Source organism: Stigmatopora nigra, chromosome 1 (genome assembly GCF_051989575.1).
Source record: "Stigmatopora nigra isolate UIUO_SnigA chromosome 1, RoL_Snig_1.1, whole genome shotgun sequence".
Taxonomy (NCBI): Eukaryota; Metazoa; Chordata; class Actinopteri; order Syngnathiformes; family Syngnathidae; genus Stigmatopora; species Stigmatopora nigra.
The window spans coordinates 19,955,091-19,969,138 of record NC_135508.1 but is presented as its reverse complement, the minus strand read 5'-3'; the positions used below and the strand labels follow the sequence as shown (position 1 = coordinate 19,969,138).

General features: G+C 39.3%; 1 long non-coding RNA gene across 1 annotated transcript in view; it reads right to left on the bottom strand.

Moving 5' to 3' along the window:
- Window positions 1–370: 370 nt before the first annotated feature.
- Window positions 371–14,048, bottom strand: part of LOC144206023 (uncharacterized) — a 49,050-nt gene continuing 35,372 nt past the window's right edge. The window contains exon 3 of the long non-coding RNA XR_013328276.1: window positions 371–577. This is a non-coding gene — a long non-coding RNA (uncharacterized LOC144206023). The remainder of the gene's footprint in view (window positions 578–14,048) is intronic.

Below are 14,048 nucleotides of genomic sequence, written 5' to 3'. Positions count from 1 at the left end.
ATATAGTAAGTCTTTGGATAATACAGCAATATTTTGAGAAATACGGTTCATTTCGACATTATATATTTGATTTATCATGAAGACACTTCAGAAAATCGGTAATAATTTCACCAAAAAGAAAAAAAAAATTAAGCAAATGTGATATTTTTCACTATTTGGTTTCACAAACATTTGAGACTTTAGATTGAAAAGCATTATTTTAAGAAAACTGCATATGTAAAACTGATGTTGATGGATGTTTTGTGGTTTGATACATTTGAGAAGATTGTTGCTTAAGCAATATTAATCCAAATTAATGTATTATTACTGTTCAGGGAGGAGTAAAACCTAAAATCTAATTATTGCACTTAACCTGCGACTAAGGGGATCCATTTCCAAATTGTCTAACAACTAATTTGCAATTAAAAAATATTATAAGATTATAAGATCATGTGGAGTAGAATTCAAAAGGCTTTACCTTGAATTGGCATGCAGGACACACAATCTCCCCATGTGGTGGGTATTTGTCTCCTGTGGTCCACGGACGGGCCTCTAAGCAAACGTGTTTTTCCACTGGAGGCATACCTTGATCCCAAATCTAAGACATGATGGATGGAAGGGATGCAGAAAGGGATCTTTACAAATACAGCAGTGAGAAACTGAGGACTGTTTTCCTGTTATTGATCAGGCATGTAAGTGTGAGGTCAAGAATGATTCATTTCAGAGAGGTTATGACACCGGATCGATTCATCTCCGGTTTTGAAAAAAGTCAAAGCGCCTGAGAGAGAATGTTACAAACATTTTTAAAAAGTCACTATTAATCACAAAGGATCGTAATCAACATTTTTATAGTTTAAAAGTAGTATTTGTTTATGTCGAGATTGCTGCGCACACAAAATTACTTGAAGAAAATATGAAAAAAACTGCCACAATTCTCCTGCAATACTATATTGTTTAAAATTGTTTTTATTTTTAAGTCCGCCATATTCCACATAGTTTTTGGGTCCGGACAGGAAGTGAACAAACTCCCTGGTGACCTATGAGACCAGCTGGCGAATATAGATTCCCCTGGGGTGTTGGGGGTGGAATTAGGGCTCCAATTGAATATCGGGACTCACAATCATCCACACAGCAGAAGCCAGATTTTAAATAAATGCCGGAGTTGATGTATGCTTGTGAGAATGACACGTTATTACATTTTCACCTGCTCCTTCCAATACATTTTGGCCCTCCAATCTGAATCAGAAAATAAAACAGCTAGCTAAAGTATTAAATCATGCACTGCCATTGACAGGGATAGGAATCGAACCATTGAGAGTTTAAATAGGGATTGGATGGCTATTACTGTAGATAGCACTGAAACATCACCCTTCACTGCCAGCTTGAATGCACTAAAATCTTCACAATTTATATAAAGAAAAGATAATAAAGATCTTTTAATTCACAGTGAATTACTGGCAGCTGTCAGAGCTCAATTTTTAACCTTAAAAATTTGAAAACAGGGTTTACGATCAAAATAACATCAATTTGCCGTTGTTTTACAGCAAACGAGTGTAAAAAGTATTTATGCGCAGTTAGACTGTTTGTGGTGATGACATTCTCAGGCTGTATCTTCTCACACCAGTTTCACCACTGGGGCAGTCAAGCTAATAGGACAATCTAGGCATTGCTATTTTGTTTACTTTATACTGCTATTTTAACTTCTCAGAGAGTAATGTACTCCTAACCGTCAACACAGCATTTTTTTCCATGATACAATTCTGGCTTCCATAGTTTGACAGTAATTTAATGCTTTATTTTATTTGTATTTATGTATTAAAATTTACCTGGTGCTACTATTCCCCTAACAAACTCTACTTTCAGACAAAATGAGCTATTTGGATGAAAAAGAGATCATCTTCCCCTATGAATAAAAACACGTTTTATTGGGAGTTCAAACAGGTGTCTGGCAGGCTTGTGAGGAGCAAAACAAATGATGGGCAAGTGAGCCGTAAACAGCGCAACAGATGACGGGAGATTGACCATATGTCCATTGGTTGTGTGAGCACCAGGAACTCGGGCTTCTTTTCAGATCTTGGGATACACCGTGCTTTCCAGTACATTCACAGGTTTAGTTTGTTGAAAGGCTTGTTCAAAGGAGGAAAAAAGTGCCATTTTGAATGTCCCATAAGTAAGGACGGCAAAGATGTTCATGCTAAAGCACCACCTGGGCCAAAATACAGCAATTGCACAGTTGTTATTCATACTCTGCAGCAAACATGGCCTGTAGCAATTCAGACACAGTCGCAGTCACAAAAATCAGACTTGGCACTTTGTTGTATAGATTTCATAGCAAAGAGAACAAAATCCATTCCAGTTTTACTGCAGTGGGCCATAAAAAGCCTTAAGCATGACAAAAAAAGGAACATTTTTTGATCTTAAGTGAATTTGCTATATTTTCAGGGGTGATTGATGACTAAAATTCTGTACATATTTGAACCCCCCCTAAAAAACACATCAAGTCTATGACTATTGCAAAAGAGACAATGTGTGTTATAGGGGGGAACATGACCATGCTGACAAAGTGCCACAAATAGCACCTGCTTCACTTTGAATAAGAAAATCTGCCTTTTTTTCCTGCAGCAGACCCAAATGTATGCAGTGACTCATCAGTTACATGCAGCTGTGCTGAGTAATCATCATCCTGAATAAATAAAGAGACTTCAGCATCAACAAGTAGAGAGTGCAATGTCGACAATCGGCATTATGCAATAAGGATGTTGATTTTTTTTAAACAGTTAAAGCAAGATTGCACCAGTGATGGAATTTAACTGGGCGGGTTGGTAGTGAATGATCATGGACAGCGTCAGATGTCCAATCTATTTCCAACGGGAAGCCTGACAGCAATCGTTCGCTACCAGTTGACGTTTCTCGCCGTCAACGGTATGAGTAACTTTCTCAATTCGAGTAAATTTGAGGCAAAATGTTCTCAACTTGACTACACTGCATTGTTGGATGTTGGACTGTGATGTAAAATAGGCTTTGCTCTTGATAATAGGTTGGAAATAAGCTGTTAAGAATATACTAGTACATAGCGCATATTTGGTACAATCTAGACAAAATCTGCAGGATACCTAGAAATTGCCCAAACGACTGTAAAATAGCTGCTTTAAATCGGAATGCCAGATTTCTGTATTAGTGAGTATTGAAGGCGTCATGAGGAATGGGGGGCAATCTGTGCATTTTATTGGTGGAAATAATACATCTGCCTCCATGTTGGATAGTCACTTCCTGGAAGTGCTCTCTTCCATTCATATTTGCCGCCACTGTTCCACATGAGAAAAATGAAATTCAGTGCTCGTTCAATTTAATAAACAAGATTCTTTCCACTGGGATGCACATGACAAAGTTCTTGTCTCTCCCTTTAAAAAGGCTTCCATCATCCGATCATTCCTCAACAAGATAAACACAGTGGTCACGGAATTTGGAGACGAGCGGCGTCCTTTGGCCCGCGTGCGTTTGGAGTAGCGCATTTATCACGCTTTCAAGTGGCGTCGGAGTCTGAGCAAAGTAGCGATTATTCAGAGTGAAGAGGCGCTGGCAGGCAGGCGGGCGGGCGGGCGGATGCCTCCCGCAAAATGACAATGTAAACAGCCTGGACGGCATCCTTCCTTAAAGCCAACCAGACCGGCCGGTCACTATCTCCCAAGTCTTACAGGTTGCACGGTCCCGTCTTCCTCTCGTTGTGCCGGACTCGTCAGCTCCTCCCCGGTCGGCCCTGATGAGCCATTGTGAGAGTGAAGCAGATGGATGGGGAACAAAGAGGTGAGAGGGGGCCCCCGCTTTGCCTGTCCCCCCTTGTATCACAGCCAGCAGGCTCAGGGTAATCTTCTCAAGCTTTCACAGCAAAGCAATGAATAACCTCAGCCTCCTCTACGGGACCACTCCCTCACTTCTTATCTCACCCTCTGCAGGCTCGCCAGGGCCGGCTGCTCCCCGGATAGCATCTCTCACCCTCGCTTTCCGCCGGCCGCCTAGGCCCCGCGCGACCTATCAGCATTTTTTTGTTGTTTTGTTTCTGGGGGCGTGTTACAAGGCCCGGAGATTAATTGGGGCTGTGGCTGGATGACATCTGGTCCTGGCGTCATAAAAGTCTGGGTCCTCCAGGTCCGCCTGCTTTATAATGAAGTGTATATAAGTTCATTTTCTCATCAACAGTGCATTAACTGAAGCTTCCACAGTCACTATTTCAACACTTAGCTGGCCAGAGATAATGCGAACAGAACTGTGGTCAATGACACTCACAGGAAAATAACATTACGGAATGAGCTAAGTTTTAGAATTAAGACTGACATACAGGAAAATAAAATTATGGAGAGAGCAGTTTTTGTCGGGAAGGTGTTAGATTTAAGATTGTTTGATTTGAAAATGAAAAAGCAAGCTTGCTCAATACGGGATCTTCACTTTAAATCAGAGCGGTTCAAGTTTCGAAAGGTTTTTTAAAGTAAAAGTCGGAACTTTAAAATGTTTTGGCTTTGCGCAGCTGACCTGTCAAAGAAAAGCCAAAAGGTACATTTATTTTGAGTTTTGTCAAGATTTAGGTTAAAAAAAACCCAATTATTGATCAAAGAATAACTTGAAATTAAAAAAACAAAATTTCATTTGTTTATAGTTTACAGCTTTTTCTAAACAAAAATTATATCGCCACTGTGCAATCAATGACTAATCTGTCAAAAAAAATTCAAAAAATAAAACAAATTCTATCCCATCATTCAAAACAGAACATCATTTCAAATATACAGTGTCGAAACAGACACAGGGTACTCAGTGGTAAAGTGGTTCTTCCGCCCGACATTGGTGTGGGCGGACTGGGTTTGATTCCCACTCAGTGGCGGTGTGATTATGAGCGTGAGGGTGTACTTTGCCTTCTGCCCAAAGTCAGCTGGGACGGCTCCAGCAACCCCCATGACCCTGACGAGGATGTGCGGTATGGAAGAGGAATCAATTAATAAAACAGATATAAACTGATTAGACTGACTTACAGGATTGATCCATAACACCAATTAAAATCCATGCATTGTTGGGAAGTTCCCACTATTAAAGCCATCCACGCAAACAAAATGCACTTGATGGATTAATAAAATATATATAAAAAAAGACATTTCTCCAGTCAGCGTTTATAAGAGGGGTAGAGAACCTATGGCTCGTGAGCCATATGTTGCTCTTTTCATAGCTATATATGGCTCTCCGCTAGCCTGTAAGCTAAAATCTACCTCTACCGCCCTTATAATCATATTTTTATTTTACATTAGACTCCCGTGTGCATGCATATTGTCATTGATTACCAACAGTGTAACAATGTTGTTAAAAGAATTTAAAGGAAATTTCCTTTATATTGAAATTTAAATTGTGAGTAAGGCTCTCAAGGAATAACATTGAAAAATATGAATTGTTTCTGGCTCTCTGTGTGAAAAGGGTTCCCAACCTCTGCTCTAGAGCACAGCATGAATTTATGTGCCACCTCGACTGTTTAAAAAAAGCTTCCCTCCCGTGGGCTGTGCAGACAGCAGACTACAGCTTCAGAATTCTAGTACCCAAAGTACAAAAGCACACCTCTGTTCACAGTGGCTTTGTTAGGCTCTGTGAACGAGGATCATACAAAGATCTGATCCTATTTGTTTTAAACCTGAGCAAAGACACTATGGGGCCTCTTGTAAAAGCGTGATGGTTTCATGCACGCACACACACCAAAATCCACCTGTTCTCCTTTACAAGAGCAGCAAAAGCACTCCAAAGCTTCCTTGCATGGACCTGTTAAAATATTGAGCATGTACTTAAGTGCTATTTGGCTAAGTGTCATTTAGGCTGAAGGGCTCTCCATCCACAAAAGATGTCTTCAAGTGACTGGATCAGCGCTCTTCGCTACCCACACAGGCAGGTGGTAAATTATTGAATCTCCATCAAATATTTATACTTTTGTCCCACAAACCACTAAATACAACTCAGAAGTAAGACTGCTGCTGTAGAACGGCCAACATGGGGCGCATGTGAATCCAAATGCTTTTTTTAAGGTTCTTCCTGAATAACAAGAGTAAAACAAGGCTGCTTAAAAAAGGGGACTGGACTGTATTAACTCATTTTCTGCCATTGACGGCAATAGGCGGCAAATCCAATTGAACTGTGTACATATGAATTGGATATCTCATGCTGTTAACGGCAGGAAATGACTTAATCTGAAGGGAATAATGTCAACAATGAAAGCTATTCGCAGAGATGAACTGGCTTTTTTTCAAAATTTTAAATCAGTTTACTGTCTAAAGCAAATTTCAAGATGGCAAAGTCAAGAAAATAAAAAGAAATAGCCTTCGCAGTCACTTTTTTTTTTGCATTTCCATATTTAGTTCCCAAACAGAAGCAGATTTATTGAAATATGGAAGCCTTCGTTTTGTTGTTGAAATATAGTCCACTTTTTTTTCCCTCTGTTCAATTTATAATCTATTTTTACACAGAGCAATTGCAAAAATCCTTGCGTGTAAACTCTCTATTTCAACCATGATGACACTCACTGATTAAATTACAGCTGAGTTTACTTTTGGGAAGCACTTGCCTAAATCTACAAAGATTAGCCCATGATTAATGGTGGACACTTAATCCTTTGTTCAAATTGGCCTGTTCAAAAAAGGAGGGAGGACAAGATGATCGCTCTTGTCTGCTTCCACCTGCCAAATACCGTCTTATTCATCTTATTACAAAGCTGCCATGTTGAGAAGCAGCCCTCACAAATATAGAATCTCGCCGGCTCGGTGGAGCTTTTTACAACTGACTCAAATGTGTAGTTAAATTCTTGTTGTTCAGATACGCGGACATGAATTTTGGCAGTTAAGATATACTCATCTACCCTATTCTCTGATGTCTATCTGAGTATTCTTGGAAGAGGATGACATATATTTTGGTGTTCTCAAGTACAAAGTTAACGGCAGCATAAAAACATTAGAAAATCCTAATTTTAAAGAGGCAAAAAATGCTTCTTTTTTATGAACATTTGAATTTGAGAATTTTACTGTTTATACATAATATTGTGGAAGCAAAAACGGATTCTGAACATTCTTCCAAGTCAAATGAAGGACAATTTTAAAAAAAATAGATTGAGAGAGAGACACACTTTTCTTTTTGGCAGCCTTCCAAATAGAGGCAGATGTCAAGTCCTAAAAATGATGATGTCACTTTGGCACGTTAATCCAAAGAAACGGAGGAGAAATAGTGCATATACATACTATATATGTATATATAAATATATATATGTATGTATATGTATATATATATATATATATATATATATATATATATATATATATATATATATATATATATATATATATATATATATATATATATATATATATATATATATATATATATATATATATATATATATATATATATATATATATATATATATATATATATATATATATATATATATATATATATATATATATATATATATATATATATATATATATATATATATATATATATATATATATATATATATATCTCCACATACATACATACATATATATACAATCAAAGTCCCTATCAAAGTTAAAAAAAAACTACTACTACAGTACACTACAGACTACTCTTGAAAGGTTACATTGATATAGCACAATATTCTGTTTATCTGGAAAAATCCGTCAAAATGTGCCAAAATGCCAAGCAATATTTGAAAATTAAATGTGCATCCGCACTTATGTCTTAAAATATTTGTTTTTTTGCCCCAATTGGCACTATCGTTTGTTTGATGTTAAACCTCTCTGAAGTCATAGCTCCTTGTTTTCATACCGGTGCGTCCACTTACTTCCTCGATCTAAATAAACACAATACTTCCGTTGTATCGTGCTCCTTTGAGAATATGTGGCTAAATATTTCCGCATAGGCTTTTAACAAACGAGCTATTTTTACCTGGACTACCTGTCAGAAGGAGAGTGTTTTCATGTGGCACATAAAGAGCTGCAATCAGAGGTTTATGGAGATGTGCAGGACCAAAAAAACCCCCACAGATGTAGCCTTATTTAGAAAAAAAAGCTTTGCTGGTATATCAGACATCATCGCGTGACACCTCAGTCACACCTAGCACTTGTTTATACATAATTCCTTTGTACTTTCAGCCACTCATTGTGCTGTTGATGATATTCTCTTCAATGTGCGCTGAGAATCTGACCTGTTGTGCGAAGATGTGCATATTTACTCTATTCATAGCCTGCACACACAACACATGCTACAGGCACACATTCATTACTAAGTAGCCTGTGGCGACTGTCATGTGCAGACAATGGCGGAAGACAAAAAACAGTGCGCACCCAGTACGTGGGGAATGTTCCATCCACACTTTGCAGCCCCTCCACATCTTGTTTTTAAAATCATATTCACATAATCCTGCCAAAGTCGTACTCCCGATCTGAGATAAGCCTCCTTATGTTGCTCATATATTTCTCCAAATGAGCATGTCTGAGAAATGTAACACCTTGCGCAGTGGCTTGCATTTTAATTTCCTATAGCATCTGTGACCAGTCCATCGTGTCCCTAACCCCCCTGGGGGTACCCGCAACCTCTATGCAGCAGACCCCAAAGCCCAGGGGGGAGTGGAGGTGGTGTGTGGGGGGGCCCTTTTGATTGATGATGGTGTGAATTAAACAGAAAGAGATGGAGAGAATCCTTTTATCAGGCCAGAAACACGAGTGGATTAAAATGTAGTTGTACAAGCCCTCTGTATAATGCAGCAGCCTGACAGCATATCACCAAGCACCAGAAGCCAAAATGAGAGGTGCGAGTTATTATTGCAAGATACTCACACACACACACATAGATGCACTCAGTTCAGCCCACAAACTGGGCTAGAACAACAGATTCATGCTAAAATTAGACGACTGGTCAAGTTGTTCACATTCAAGTTTGACACCAATGGAAGAAACCCAACTCCGACCACTCGTCACCTTCCACACAAAGGAAACCTGCGGGGTAAAAAGGCATGAGTTGTTCTTAAGTAGCAAGCTAAACCCAATATATTAGAACTTAGTGTTTTATTTTAGATGGGAATGCATCACTTCTTTATCGAATATTTGGTCGACTCTGAGAAGTAATTATTTTGAAAAAAAAGGTAATTTAAGGGGCCCACCAAGTCTGCCTAAATGTCCAGTTAAAGTATTTAAAAAATAACAAAACAAATCAATGGATTAGCAGCCAAGTCCAACCATAGAAACCACAGGTGGAAAACTGGCCATATCCCAACATATCATTTTGTATTACCAGTAAATGCAAATTATATACATTGACTTCAACCTTTCATACTAAAATGCAAAATTGGACATTGTCGTGCTATTTGAAAATATTAATACATTTTCTAGTGTTTTTAATATCCATTTTAAAAATGTTATATAATACATTATCAAACAAAACTGAGACAATGGTGTCACAATTGTATAGATGTACATATAGTATGCATTTGATTCTATTAACACTTCATTGTACTTCTCTGTGGTAGTATACTTGATTTTTTGGGCTTAATTATGCAGCTTTACTAACTGTAAAGGTAATGTATTCATAAGTATGAACCTGACACAAACTAATGACATCATACAGTTAGTAAATTAGCAATCCATTCATTTCTTTTGAGTATATATCTCTGCATCCCCAAAAAATATTTGTTAATACAGTAGTCATCTCTCAGAAAACAAAATCCACCTATCATCATTTGTGCTCAAAACAAACTTTTTAACACTTTGGTGCAAGTATTTCCCCTGAAAAGTGCAAAAGGAAGCACATAAGGTACATAAAAAAACATACTGTACACTTTTTAACAACTAGGGCTTCTGAGGGACCCTTTTTTAAGTTGCCTTTTTTTTCTTCGACAAAAGCTGTCACTGCCTCTTTACACTGATAGCAGAATCAGTAAAAGGCTTTTTGTGCAGCAGCACAAACAACTTGGCTGTTATTAGGGAGTCCATTATTACCCTTGATGCAGTCTCATACTGTCCTTAATGATCCTGACAAGTAATTTGTGCCGAAGGTTTTGTGCCTTGTTTCGTAATACAGCTTGATGTTGCACTTTTAACAAGCCCAACTGATTCCATGCATATAAAACACACTGTGAGAAAAAGGAAGGCATTCACTCCACTCACTGTAGAGGAAGCATTTTTAAAATCCAATTTTCTCATTCAAGACAACGCCACAATTACACTGAATGGACTGTGAAAATAACAGTGCAACAGTTGTGACTGCCCCGTAGATCTGCCAATCCGGGGTTGCCACTCAAAGAACATAGACATACTGTAGCTACCCTAGCGCACACATAGAAAAATGTCTTTTGGAATAAGATTATATTTATACAATCATTAAAAAAAAGTTCAGATGTCCGGATAAAATGGTATTGTGATCCAGTTTAGGACCGCGGTCCGCCTGTTGGCAACCCCTGACCTAGAGGATTCCTCCCATCTCCCAAATAAACTTTTTTTTTTTTAGAAAAAACTATTAACTTCCTTGCCTTACTAAATCCTGTTCCAGTTAGCAGTTATGGTTGGAGTTAATCTCATCTCATCTCATCTAATTTTTTGAACCGCTTTATCCTCTTTAGGGTTGCAGAGGGTGCTGGAGCCTATCACAGCTGATTCCAGGTCAGAGGCAGAGGACACCTGTATCGGTGGCCAGCCAATCACAGGGCACAAGGATACGGACAGGCACGCACACTTACACCATACCTAGGGGCAATTTGGAGTGTCCAATCAGCATACAAGACATGCTTTTGCATGGCACACTGGTTCGAGTTAATCTCATTCGTTAAATGATTATCATATACAATTTCACACCAGCATTAAGCCAAAATTCCAAAATCAGTGGTTTCATTTGTCTTGTTCTGGCACACACACAACACATTATTGAACTATATTTGGGTTTGGTTCCCTTTTGGCACACGTTTTCTCGCTGTGAAGCCCATCTCTGGGCTGCTGCATAATTTATCGTGCTGCCTTTGCAGGCATCTCGGCGCACTCACGAAACAGGTGTGAGAGTTCAGTCGTCGGCCCGGCAAATGTGGCGACCTGCCTCCGTAGCAGTGCAGGTGACAACAGCAATTAGAGGGAAATATGCAATTACTGCAATCCCGACTCTCACATTGCCAGATAGAGCAATTTGTCAACGAGAGCCCTGTGGCATCTCCTACGCCTTAAGGTAACGTTGTCGCTGCCTCTTTCTACTCTTCTGGAGCCGCAGCCCATGGTGCTGCTTGGCCTTTCCGGGCCCATGGGAGGCCTGTAAAGACAGCCTCAAGGAAGATATATGGCTCGCAAAAGTATACACAGTTCAATTATAAAGACAAGCCCTTACTCTTCAAGGTATTTGTTTCAATGGTCTCTGCTCTATAGTCTAACATCGAACTTAAAAACTACAGAAAGCGGTGTCTAATTAAATATTATTAGTGTTTAGGATTCGCATTCTTTTAACTAAAATTTGGTATGTACCGTATTTTCACGACCATAAGGCGCACTGCATTATAAGCCGCATCCTCAATGAATGACATTTTTTCCATATATAAGGCGCATTGTATTATAAGGCGCACTGTCTATTTTGGAGAAAATTTAATAGTTTTAAGTGCGCCTTATAGTCGTGAAAATACGGTAATTGCTATTGACTTCCAGGTATGAAGCACTCACTACACAGTCACCTCTAGAGCCAACCATTGTTGATGTTTTGGATTTTTTTGTATAAAATCTTGCAGTGGGGGAGGAGCTATATGACAGAAGATGTTTTTAACTAAGATGGCTGATCTGCATATTTAACAGTATTGTTTCAGTTCAGTCGTTTGTGTTTTTTTTTTAATATCCGACAGTGGTGGATTTTCGTTTTTGGTTTTCTGTTTGTTTTTTCATATATAAGACGCACTGTCTATTTTGGAGAAAATAAAAGAGTTTTAAGTGCGCCTTATAGTCGTGAAAATACGGTACTTGATAAGGGTGTTATCCTTCTATTTAAAGACTAAAGTTTCTATTTTTGGGACCGGCGCATTTTCAGCACCACACGCCACATAACTGTGCGAGGACACATATTGTTAAAAAGCTGGGACATTTGTAAGAGTGAGATTTTGCTGCAAAGGCCACGAATGCAGCAAAACCATTTGCTGCCTTTTAAGGTGGCTCCCCTCATCACCTTTAAATACAGCACATTTGGGGCAAAGGGACAACCCCTAAATTGGTGAAAGGAGAAATTAGTTTTCACAGGTTACAGCGTACAAATTAGAATCGTAAGGAACTTCAATCAAGTCCTTCTGGATGAGCTCAAATAGGCAAGCACACCATAATCATTTCTATCTGTATGGGGATAAAAATGAATGAACAACTGCAGATCAATGACGCTGTGTTCTAAATTAATACGCTTGTACAATTTTGGAATAAAAATCTAATTTGTGTCCAGCAGTGTGAGCTCCAATGATGAAATCATTTACAGTGTTGCATGTAATTTATTTGAATGCTACTCTTGTTTTCTTTTCTTTTCTGGAAAAGCGGACATACGAAAAAGTCAGATAAGCGAACTTCCTTCGAACTTCAGAGGTGACTGGATGGCTCACAAAAAAAAAATCAAAAAATACACTGCAAAGTTCAGCTGAGTCTACTTCACTCGCTTTGTATTTTAGAAGTTGATGCGTTTGACTATCTGTTTACTTGACCCAAACTCTTTCATGCATTATGGTTATGACTGTGGACAGCTATTCAAAAACAGTTTTCGTCTACAAGAATCCACTTTCATATAATACCTAGTTTCTAGTATCCTTGAGTGTGTATCAGTCAGTCTATGTATTGATTTTTAAGTGATACCAACAGCGGTCTATTTCTACAACTGTTAAGTTAGATGGTTAAATCTCTTTAACCCAAAATCATCTCACAATGTTCCACCCACCAACCTTTTTTTTAATGAGCTTTGTCGCATGATTTTTTTTTCCTTTTTCAATTCACATTTCAGTATGAATATACTGTGTAAATTCCTTCATTCATCCCAGCTAACTCTAGGAAGGAGACATGGTACACCCTGAACTACTTGCCAGCCAATCACAGTGCAAACCATACTTGGCACAAATTTAAAGCGTTCAATCACCGTCCCGTCCCGTGTATGTTTTCATGATGTGGGAGGAAACCAAAGTAACGGGAGAAAACCCACACGGGCCTGTGGAGAACAGGAAAACTCAATTTAGTGGTCCCATCTCAAAATATTTCAGCAAATATAGGCAGAACCATGTAGTGGGCGGTTTCTTATTAGGCAAATAGCAGGGTGACGTCAGAATAAGAGGGGCGACTCAAGCCGAGGGGGAGGTTATCACAATTCATGCATGAAATGATTAATAAAGTATGTCTTGGAGTCATTGGATCATTTCATCTCCCTGCCATTTCATTCATGCCCCCCCCCCCCTTCCCCCAATCATATGCAGTTACTTCAGAATTGCTAACAAAGAGCTGTTTGTTGTCTGACGATGCACAATGAGACACTGGGCTGACGTGAGGAGAGTGACCTGCTCCATGTTTTTGACCCCCCCTTCCCGCCTCCTACCCACTGTAAATGGACATGATAGATAGAAGTGGAGCAAAGAGCACGTCACTCTGCGCACTGACCTGATTTTCACTGAAGTCATCATAAAAACAGAGCCAGCATCCCGGGGACATGTAATGACATGGGACCTTTGGTGTAATTCACTATCTCAGTGTGCGGCAATATAGCAAAAGCCATTACATTTGCCTTGTAATTTACTGGCACCCTGACCAGGGATTCAGGTGACTGCAAACTCCTTTAATGGAGTTCCACTGATAAGAGCAGGTCTGTTTATTAGCCACATGCGACCAAGCGTGGCAGGAACAGCTGAGCGCGGGCGGGCGGGCGGGTGGGCAGGTGTCGAGCCCCACCGCGGTTCCAGGCACCCCTGGCGGGCTCCCGCCGCTCATTTCACGCACGTTATGGCCACTATGTGTAGCTGAGATCTCGAAAAGAAGGTCGCTGGGTGCCTGGCAATATAAATGCTGAGTGATTAGCTTTCCTCTGACTCACACAGA